We start from the raw sequence: 11,417 nt of genomic DNA on the forward strand, positions 1-11,417 counted from the left end.
GCGGCGAAGAAATCCAATGGGATGCGCTCAGAGACATGGACACCGCACCAACGAGGAAACAATAAAAAATTGTCCCAAAGCCACATGGGAAAATGAACCGCCAACATCTCCAGGAGAATATAGTGAACAGCGGAGGGTCTGAAAGAGACTGTAAAATGTGAATCCACAAGGGAGAAGCATCTTTTCAGCCCGCTGCAGCATTAAAACTTGTTTTTGTCATGCCATTTTCTTATTAAATCTTTTCGTTAATCTTCATTGGACCAAGCCTCTCTTTCCTCAAAATCTGAAAATGCAACACTTTCTCCTGCCCACATCTGGTACACAGGTCAGGGAGAGCATTATTATACTTCTTCCATACTTCTGTTCCGGCAATCTAGACAAAGCATCAGCATTTCAAGCTGTTTCAAGGTGCATCAAAGGGTTTTTGTCTGTAAAAATAGTGAATTCTGCACCATAGAGATAATCTTTACATTTTTCTGCAACTGCCCATTTGAGGGCCAGCAGCTCCAGCTTGAAGCAGCTGTAGTTCTGGTCGTTGCGCTCCGCTGGGTGGAGGCTGCGGCTGGCATAGGCGATTACTCGCTCTTTATCTCCCTGTACCTGCACTAGCACTGCTCCCAGGCCCTCAAAACTAGAACTGGTGCATTCAGTAAGGCTCCCTTCAACTGGTCAAACGCTTGTTGGCACTCTGAGGACCAGTTAATTGGAGCGGTCTTCTCTTGTGCAGCAGTACCACGAGTCAGGGTATTTAATGGTGTTGCAATCTTGGAAAAGGCAGGTATGAAATGTCGATAATAACCAGCAAAGACAAGAAAAGATTTTACCTGCTTCATGGTCTGGGGTACTGGCCAGTCTCTCACTGCCTCTGTCTTAGCTGGATCAGTAGCCACCCCTTGCTCACTGATAACATGTCCCAGATAAGTCACCTGCCACTGAAACAAGTGGCACTTTTTAGGCTGCAGCTTTAGTCCATGCTGGCGGAGCCGCCGGAACACCTCCTCCAGGTGGGACACATGCCTGTGGAAATCAGGGGAAAACACAACCTCCACAACATCTGGCGCCATGCTGTTTAGAGTCAGCTCTTGCCACTTGTGTCATGTGTCATATGCAGTGTCCTGATTGGTGGAAAACGTTTGCAGGAGAACAGGCCTGTTGTTAGGTAAATATGTCACTGTCAAAGAGCCTGAAGCAAAAAGTTGACGTGGAAAACCACATCTTTAATAATGAATGGACTGATAAGTAGGCTACGCATTTGTTTTGCCGGCTTTCAATAACGCTTAACCTGCATGCCTCATTTGCAATGAAACGATCGCTGTTGCAAAAGACTACAATCGGCATCATCATCAAGAATGAAGAACGCAAACATGGTGATGACATCACTCGCGTGCATATTAAAGGGATATTTCAGGGCTGGAAAGATGAATATGTATTTAAATTGGGTCATTTATGTAGTAGAAATGTGAAGAAAATGTTTTGAAATTGGTGCCTTCTAGACCGAGAAAAGCCAGAAAATGTGTTTTTGGCTCATGTGGATGGAAGACAAAAACTCCCAGAATGCACTTGCTTCGCTTCCCTACGAGGCCACTCCCAAGCCAAAAAAGACAAAAACACAGCAGTCGCTGAACTCGCGTTGGGCGTTTCGTTGAAGTTGGATGTAGTCCACTTTGTTGTCTAATGAGCGGACATTTGCAAGCAGGATGGATGGAACAGGTGGCCGGCTAGTGTTAGCTTTCCACCTAGCTTGAACTCCTGCCGAACTCCTGCCCCCGGCTAGCGACATCAATCGTCACCGCAGGCTGAGGTGCTGGTCTGCGAAGCAGGCAAAACTTGCGTAGTGTGTCGAATATTCCGTCTCTAATAAAGTTTCCTGCATATTCTCCGATCTGTACCAATGTGCGGTAGTTTGAGTGCACATAATAAAAGGTTGCTGCTAAAAAGAGTTAGCTTAGCTTCAAGATGGCTGACACTCGACTCGCATCGGGTAGTGACAGTCCCACTCCCTATATTCTTTTTCAATTTTTTTTATTTTTGAGAGCTAGCTACTGAGGGAAAGGCATTATGACTGAGAAATTTTCAATATTTATCCAAGATGGAGATCCATCCGAGAAGTAAAACATAATTGTCCTCAATTGGGCTGTCCAGTAGTACTGTACCGCCATGGGTTAGGGCACATGTAGTCTATATCCTCGACATTCCACCTCCGGGATTGCTCCGCTGCCGCTGGAAATTCTGCCGGATATCCCTCATTTAGGCCAGATAGCTGTTGCATTGGGCTTCCTTTGTGTTTACATTTTAAACTCTGGCCAGTTCATGAGGACTATGGTTAACTGCTCGTCAGATCTCTGCAGAGTGTCCAATCTGAGTTTTCTGTTGCACGTCAACTTTTGAATGTACACATGTTCCACCAAAACAAGTTGCTCCCTGAGGCTATTTTGCAGAGGCGCCCGGAATGTTGTGTGGACTCGCCAGACCCTCCTCTGCAGCACCGCGTTGGAGGAAGGTCTAGCAAAGCGAGACTAGGGCACGAGACCTCCTCTGTCAAATGGTAGATATAATAGTGACAGGTGTAGTCTAGGCCGTAAGAGAAAAGTGTCTTTAAGCTTGTGAATAAGTTGGCAGAATGTGGCAGTAGGCTGTTCTGAAACAAGTATTGTAATTTAGGCATTATGTTAGACTTAAAGCTATAGTGCGTAGTTTCTGTCTCCCCCATGAGGAATTCTAAGTAATGACAACAACACTGTCGGAGCATCAACATGATACAAGCCTTTCGTGATCGCGCACGCACCCCCACCCCTCCTCCACACAGTTGCTAGTAACCAAGGAGGACACAGAGGATAAAAAAAAAAACAGGACGGACTCTTCAGAAGAGGTAATTATCTTCACTCGAGCTTCTGCGTGCGAACGACATCATGTTTTAAACAAAGCCACATACATAGAGTTTGTGGAGCTGATAGTCTTAATTAGCTTTGTATCAACTCATTTGGCTTGAATGTAACAGATGTTCATTAATATAAAAAAAGTTACGCACTAAAGCTTTAAGGATATTAATTCTCCCTATGAGCGATATGGGAAGGAAGCACCACCTGTCTATAGAGGAGCCAATCAAGTTTACCATAGTAGCATAATTAACCTCAGCAGTATCTCTAATGTTTGACACTATCTTTATGCCTGGATATGTAAAGCATTCTACAATGTGTAATTGGGGAAAGCGTCCAGTGTTGTTTCTTTCCTCTGATTTAAACATTAGTGAAGATTTGTCTTTATTTACTTTATATTCTGATATCTTTCCGAATAAATGAATCAAATCAAGCAAGGCTGGGATAGAATCTTTCAATAAAAAATAAATAAATAAAGATGTCAGTAGATAAAGCAATTCTATGTTCCAGTTGGCCTACTGATACACCAGTTATGTTTTTATAGGATCGTACAGCAATAGTATTAATAATATGTATGTATGTAGTATTTATGTACCCTGGCTTCATCTGTGCCTTGTGTTTTCCAAGGCAAGAGTAACTGTGTAAAAAATAAAATTACCTCAGCCCTAAAACAGTTGAGAAAATGTTCTTAAATAAAAACGCATAAAGTAGACCATCTTCAGAATTTTACTTGTTACACAAGCACATTACCTACCATCTGCCCGATTAAACAACTGCCACCTTCCAGTTTTTGATTATATTGCCCCTCCTGCCTACTATGACCAAATAATGGATTCACACACATTTGACAGCCTCATTAATTTTAAGGCAATTTGTTTATTATACAGTTATAATATACAATCATTATATACCACTAGAATACACACTATATTCATATAAATAGATTAGTCTACGTGGAAATTGATTTTTTTCTTCCCCAGTGTATCACAGATCACATCAGATAACCTGTAATATATCTGGTTGTTTTGCACTCTTTGACCACCAGGTGGTATTGTGAGCAAATGAACCCTTTTGTTAACCACTGGGCTGAAAAAACTTCAATGCTTCATGAGGCTTCATCTCTCAGGAAATAAACTTGGGTGCACAATTCTAGTGACTGCGCTGTGCCACTACCACTGCAGCTGAGACAAGGATCAGGCCAGCAGTGAGTGGTTGCTATGGTGCAGCGTTGATTAGTGGATGGGTTGCAGGTGTGCAGCTGGGAGCAGGTGAACCAGCTTGGCAGCAATCAGGAGCCGGGAGAGGGAGGGAAGCTCCATGGCAACACCACAGACACACGGCGAAAGACAGGGAAAACAGTCTGTGACATGAACACATATTGAGTACTTTTAGTACTTTAAGTACATTTTGATGTCAAAACCTTTGTACTTTTACTTTAGAAAGATTTTGAATTGCATGCCTTTTACCTGTCACAGAGTATTTTTTACAAACTAACTTCAGTGAACGATCTGATTACTTTCTCCACCAGTGGTTAGAACATCCCTGTGAAAACATCCTTTCTTCAGGTAAGTAAGTTAGTAACGTTGCAAAATTCACCTTACTAGCATATATAAATGGACAAACCTCCATTAGCCTGACTACTAGAATAACGCTAACTGCTAGCATATGCTAGACGTGATGTTATATTGCAAACATTTGGTCGTCAAGTTTGTGTAACGTCTTAAATAGGGAGAACAGAGAACAGCAATGCCACATTGTCCTGCTTTATTCAACAACTTATGGAGATTTTAGAAACGTTTCTTAACATTACTCTCACTCTGGGAACTGGAGATAACTATGGTCCTCCATCCATGTTTTTTGATAGAGTCTTTATTGTCCCATAGGGATAATCATTTCCACACATCTCCACACACATCTTGTGGCACTGCAAGGAAAGATTTGGAAAATTAGCTTTAAAAGATTTCACATGTAATGATGTCAGAAATTATAAGCATATTGACGGATTGCAATCTCTCTGTTCCCACCATAGGTCCTTTGCACTTTTCATTACATGACTCAAGCAGCAATGCAAAAGCCGTAGCCCCATAGAATCCTCCTGTTCTTGTCTGGTCACAATGTTGTAATATCTGCAGACCAGTTCCTGAAGGCTCAATCTGCAGATGTTACAGGACAGTGATTGCAGAAGGACTATTGTTAGAGCCATGTAGTATTGTTTACATATTTTTGGTATCTTATTCTCATTATAAAAAAATATGGAATATACATTTGAATTCAGGTAATTGGTCACGTTGCACCATGTGCTTTGATGTATGTTTTGCCCAATTGAAAGTCACGCTCCACTAGCCTGCTATTGGACAATTTTGAGTTTGGAGATTTCATTGTCTTTTTAAAAAAAAGAAATGTTTAGGGCTTTTCCCTTTATTCAATAGTGACAGTGGATAGACAGGAAAGGGGGAGAGAAAGAAAGGGAGTTGACACGCAACAGCAAAGGGCCGCAGGTCAGATTCAAACCCGGGCCGCTGCAAAGGACTCAGCCTGCATGGGGCGCACGCTCTTATTGGGTGAGCTAGAGGTCGCCCCGGAGATTTTATTGTCTACAAGCCTCGTCCTCTTGGGATACATGGTGGTCTACATGGTTCGGAACCATTTACACCCTGCAGGAAGTGGCGATGAAAGTTTTTAACAAGTTGCCACTACAACTAAAGAGCCATCACAAATTAGCATAGCTGGCCTTCACTCTTTTTCCATAGAGTTTTGTTAGGTGTGTCACAAATGCCCCCTGGAAATATGACACAGATGCTGTTGTATGGTCACTTGTCAGCAGTGGCGTAGACAGAAATAGTATTTTGGGCGGGCCAGTAGAAAAGTGAGTGGGCCATTTTTTAAAAAGATGTAGAAGTAGCAAAAATGACAAACTGAAAAAAAAAAACTGCAACAATTTTACCTTACAACATACTGCATTACAATGGCAATAACAGTACTGTCTACAAAATGCTCAACCAACAAAGCTCAGTCTAAAAAGTTTGTACACAACAGTACAGACAAAATCCTGTCAGTTTTAACCTATTCAGGCTAAAATATATGCACCGGCAGAACCAGCAGCATTGGCTCTGCACAGCAATGTTATAAAATGAACCATTTTATTGCACAACTAAGTGGCAACTAAACATGAACCCAAACAGCAGAGAAGGCGTTTACATACTGCATAGACAGAATAGCCTACATCAGACAGAAATCGTACATGTAACGTATCCTTTGTGCTTTCATAACAGCATTGTTGCTTCAGGACTGTGAGCAGCAAATGCGCGTCCTGTGACTCCCATGACTGTCCCGGAGTCTGGGAGTCACAGGACAGTGTACAGGACAGTGTCTGACTGTCCCGGGACAGTAATGGGAGTTACAGGACAGTGTCTGACACTGTCCCGGGACACTCCTCAGACTACTAAAAACTACGTCACTCACAGATAAGTTATCTTCTTATTTAATGTGGGCAAAACACAAATGCATTTCAGCTAGAAGCCATCATCAGTGTTCACGATTTCTTACTAAATAGGAAGGTTACTAGGTTACTTAAATAATAACGCAAGAAGCATGAAACACATTTTACTCAATGTTAACTCTGTGAGGGCCAGCACTCAAAAAAACTCCTCACTCGCTGATGGGCTGTCAGCTCCGCTGGGGAAATGTCTGCACATGCTGCCGCCCTGGCCCATTGCTGACTACGCGCCTGCTTGTCAGGTATTTGGCCACAGGGATCGGGGTAAGATAAGATCCTTTTGATGAATGTCTCACAACAATGTCATGTACATAGAATGGTGCAGTTGTTCCTCTTACTTTATGAGCAATGCTACCTATTGTATCTAAATACACAATGTCTTTCTTGCATCGCTTAGGGAAGAGGTTCAGAGGACAGTGTTGTCTGACCAAAGCATAATGCCTTTGTGGTGCAATATTTTTTATTTTTTTTTTATTACTGCATCCTTAGACCCTTGCTCTTCCTCCAGCGTCATTTGACGATTTATCATTTCTTTTTTTAGTCTTCTTTTTTTCTTCCTACTATCACATGACATGTTTTCATGACACCGGATGTTGGAACCTCATCTCAACATCCAGATGCCACAACACTGTCTTCCAGTTTATCCAAAATTTCCAAGTGGTGACTTCGAGGCAGTTTAGAGGTGAGGGCATCAGCAAGGGTATCCCTTTCATCAGCACGCACAGGCCGTCTTAAAAGATATTCACTGTGGTGCCACACTCTGTCTCCACTGAGGGACACAATAGCCTTAACCTTTAAACACTGTTCGTTGCTACCCCCCTTAATTCACTGTTCGCAGTCAAATTTGACCGGACAGTTTTAACTGCTCTTATTTTAACATAAACACCAATGAAAATGACAACAAGTATTTTTAATAGAACATTTATTGTAAAAAGAACCTTATTAGAACATTAATATCTACAACACGTGTGTTTGTGTGTGTGGGTGTCTGTGTTTCTGTGTGTGCGTGCATGCATGTGTGAACATTGGTGGTTCACATGCACAAGTGGCAACATGAAAACATGAACTGTGTGTGTGTGTGTGTGTGTGTGTGTGTGTGTGTGTGTGTTTCTGTGTGTGCGTGCATGCATGTCTGTACGAACATTGGTGGCAACATGAACTGACAACATTAACTGTGTGGGTGTGTGTGTGGGTGTACATGTGTGTGTATGTGTGTTTGTGTTTCTATGTGTGTGTGCATGCATGTGTGTGCGAACATTAGTGGTTCACATGCGCAAGTGGCAACATGACAACATGAACTGACAACATGAGTGTGTGTGTTTATGTGTGAGTGGGTGTGTCTGTGTGGGTGTGTGTGTTTCTGTGTGTGCGTGCATGCATGTGTGTGCGAACATGACAACGTGAACTGACAACATGAACTGTGTGTGTGTGTGTGTGTGTGTGTGTGTGTGTGTGTGTGTGTGTGTGTGTGTGTGTGTGTGTGTGTGTGTGTGTGTGTGTGTGTGTGTGTGTAGAATGGGCACACAAGCACAGTAAAGTTGTAGGAGTGTGTGTATGGAGATGTCTTATACTCTTTCCCATTCATTTCCAATGGCGGTCATTTTTGACCGTGAACAAAAAAAGTGTGACCAAGTTGAATAAATCACTCAAAATTCAAAGAAAGTAGTCACAATGAATGTTATGTGTTCAAATGGCTTTTGTGAAGGATATCATAAGGTCTTGAGGCAATCTGATGAAAAATGCCATATTTATGGTACAGGGAATGTGTAAATCGGTCATTTTTGACAGTGTTAGAAGGTTAAGTGACTCGTCCTTAACTCTGACCTGTACTTCGACAGGGCAGTCACCAAAATTGAACCCAAATGTCTGGACATTGTGATGCTTGAATGCAAAACTGCAATATGGATGTACACTCCGTATTCCTTCAGCTATAACGACTGTCCAGTTCAGCGTTTTCAAAAATGCCATTTACGCTGTGTCTTCCCGAGTCATTTTCCAGGATGAAAAAAACAGGGTTGCTTTTGAATTTCAAGTATTGTCCTCTTATTATTATTATTATTATTATTATTATTATTATATATTATATATATATTATACCTCTTATTCTGTTTAACCTGCTGATGAGGATGTTGCGGAGCCATTTCTAGTTGAATAACTAGCTGTGTTTGAAACCGTTCCATATCATGGAAATAATGCACTATGTAGTGTGTTCGCCATTTTGTAGTGGTTTTCAAATTCTCTGCAGTTAATTTCATTCACAATATAGTCCACTATAAAATACCCACAATGCACAGCTAATTTGAGTGTACATACGATGCACCCTACATTTTACTCCCGTATGCCACAATGCAAGGCAGCCGTGTTTTCCTGGAGGAGAAGAAGAAGCCGAAGTCACAGCGAAAACTGAAAAGGAAAAATGGAGCGGCCTTTTGTTTCTAAAAAGTGTAAATGTAACATGCACCATACATACAACCTTTTACTATCCTCCTGGGTGCTCGCTTTGTTTGAGGGACGTATTAGAAGTATTTTAGTTTCGGATTGTTTACATGATGCTGGTCGCGCCCGCCTCCATCACACAAACAACGGGCGCATCTACTGACGCAAGTCACGCAACGATGTGTTTTCAGTGAGTGTCCGAAATCACGTTTGGTCGTTCCCTATTTAGTTCACCATTTAATAAACAGAAGCGAATGATGGAGCGGTTTTGAACACAGCTACTGATCTGCAAAACACAAGGAAATTAAATCAGAATCACTAAAAAAAAAGTTTTGTGAAGTTGCCTAATGCCAAATAGAACTGTATGCACTTTGATCACAGTTGTCATAGGTCATATACAGTGAGGAAAATAAGTATTTGAACACCCTGCTATTTTGCAAGTTCTCCCACTTAGAAATCATGGAGGGGTCTGAAATTGTCATCGTAGGTGCATGTCCACTGTGAGAGACATAATCTAAAAAAAAAAAAATCCAGAAATCACAATATATGATTTTTTAACTATTTATTTGTATGATACAGCTGCAAATAAGTATTTGAACACCTGTCTATCAGCTAGAATTCTGACCCTCAAAGACCTGTTAGTCTGCCTTTAAAATGTCCACCTCCACTCCATTTATTATCCTAAATTAGATGCACCTGTTTGAGGTCGTTAGCTGCATAAAGACACCTGTCCACCCCATACAATCAGTAAGAATCCAACTACTAACATGACCAAGACCAAAGAGCTGTCCAAAGACACTAGAGACAAAATTGTACACCTCCACAAGGCTGGAAAGGGCTACGGGGAAATTGCCAAGCAGCTTGGTGAAAAAAGGTCCACTGTTGGAGCAATCATTAGAAAATGGAAGAAGCTAAACATGACTGTCAATCTGCCTCGGACTGGGGCTCCATGCAAGATCTCACCTCGTGGGGCCTCAATGATCCTAAGAAAGGTGAGAAATCAGCCCAGAACTACACGGGAGGAGCTGGTCAATGACCTGAAAAGAGCTGGGACCACCGTTTCCAAGGTTACTGTTGGTAATACAATAAGACGTCATGGTTTGAAATCATGCATGGCACGGAAGGTCCCCCTGCTTAAACCAGCACATGTCAAGGCCCGTCTTAAGTTTGCCAATGACCATTTGGATGATCCAGAGGAGTCATGGGAGAAAGTCATGTGGTCAGATGAGACCAAAATAGAACTTTTTGGTCATAATTCCACTAACCGTGTTTGGAGGAAGAAGAATGATGAGTACCATCCCAAGAACACCATCCCTACTGTGAAGCATGGGGGTGGTAGCATCATGCTTTGGGGGTGTTTTTCTGCACATGGGACAGGGCGACTGCACTGTATTAAGGAGAGGATGACCGGGGCCATGTATTGCGAGATTTTGGGGAACAACCTCCTTCCCTCAGTTAGAGCATTGAAGATGGGTCGAGGCTGGGTCTTCCAACATGACAATGACCCGAAGCACACAGCCAGGATAACCAAGGAGTGGCTCTGTAAGAAGCATATCAAGGTTCTGGCGTGGCCTAGCCAGTCTCCAGACCTAAACCCAATAGAGAATCTTTGGAGGGAGCTCAAACTCCGTGTTTTTCAGCGACAGCCCAGAAACCTGACTGATCTAGAGAAGATCTGTGTGGAGGAGTGGGCCAAAATCCCTCCTGCAGTGTGTGCAAATCTGGTGAAATATTAACATTGATTTTCTCAGGTGTTCAAATACTTATTTGCAGCTGTATCATACAAATAAATACTTAAAAAATCATACATTGTGATTTCTGGATTTTTTTTTTACATTATGTCTCTCACAGTGGACATGCACCTACGATGACAATTTCAGACCCCTCCATGATTTCTAAGTGGGAGAACTTGCAAAATAGCAGGGTGTTCAAATACTTATTTTTCCTCACTGTATAAGTCATATTATCTTTGTGAAATGTACAATTAATGCAAGCATTTGGGGTTTTATGTTATACAGGTTTTCAGTTGTTCAACTCTTGATTGGCTGAACACACCGGCGTGATGGTTCACCAGGAGCACAATTGGGAACCCAAGTGTTAAGCATTACCAACTGCTACTGTTTACTTCTTGGAAAATACAGACCTGAGAAGTGTTTTTTTTTTACTAGTTTCAGTCAACATTATTTTAACACACAAAGTATTCTTTGATTAATTACATTCATGTCATTATTGACCATCACAATATTTACCTCTGGAGTCTCCTCTAAAGGTGCTGCTGCCTGCACATCTGGCTGATAGTTCTCAGGTGTGGCTGCAGGCACATCTGGCTGATAGTGCTCAAGTGTGGCTGCAGGCACATCTGGCTGAGGGGGGCCATTGTCTTCCAGCACATGCACAGGGCTCAGTCTCTATCTGTGGGGATCTGTTTTTCAGAATTTCTATCTGCTCAAAACAAAAACATTTACATAGTAATTGATGGATTTTCTGTTTGAAAATAATCAGATATTAATAAATATTGAAATGTTAAAAGTCAAACCCTTACCTTTTTGTGTCGATGATAGGCAGGCTTAAGCCTTTTTCCTATTAAGCGTGACATTGGAAATTCCCAG

This window comes from Sander lucioperca, chromosome 24 (assembly GCF_008315115.2).
Source record: "Sander lucioperca isolate FBNREF2018 chromosome 24, SLUC_FBN_1.2, whole genome shotgun sequence".
In the NCBI taxonomy this organism is placed as follows: domain Eukaryota; kingdom Metazoa; phylum Chordata; class Actinopteri; order Perciformes; family Percidae; genus Sander; species Sander lucioperca.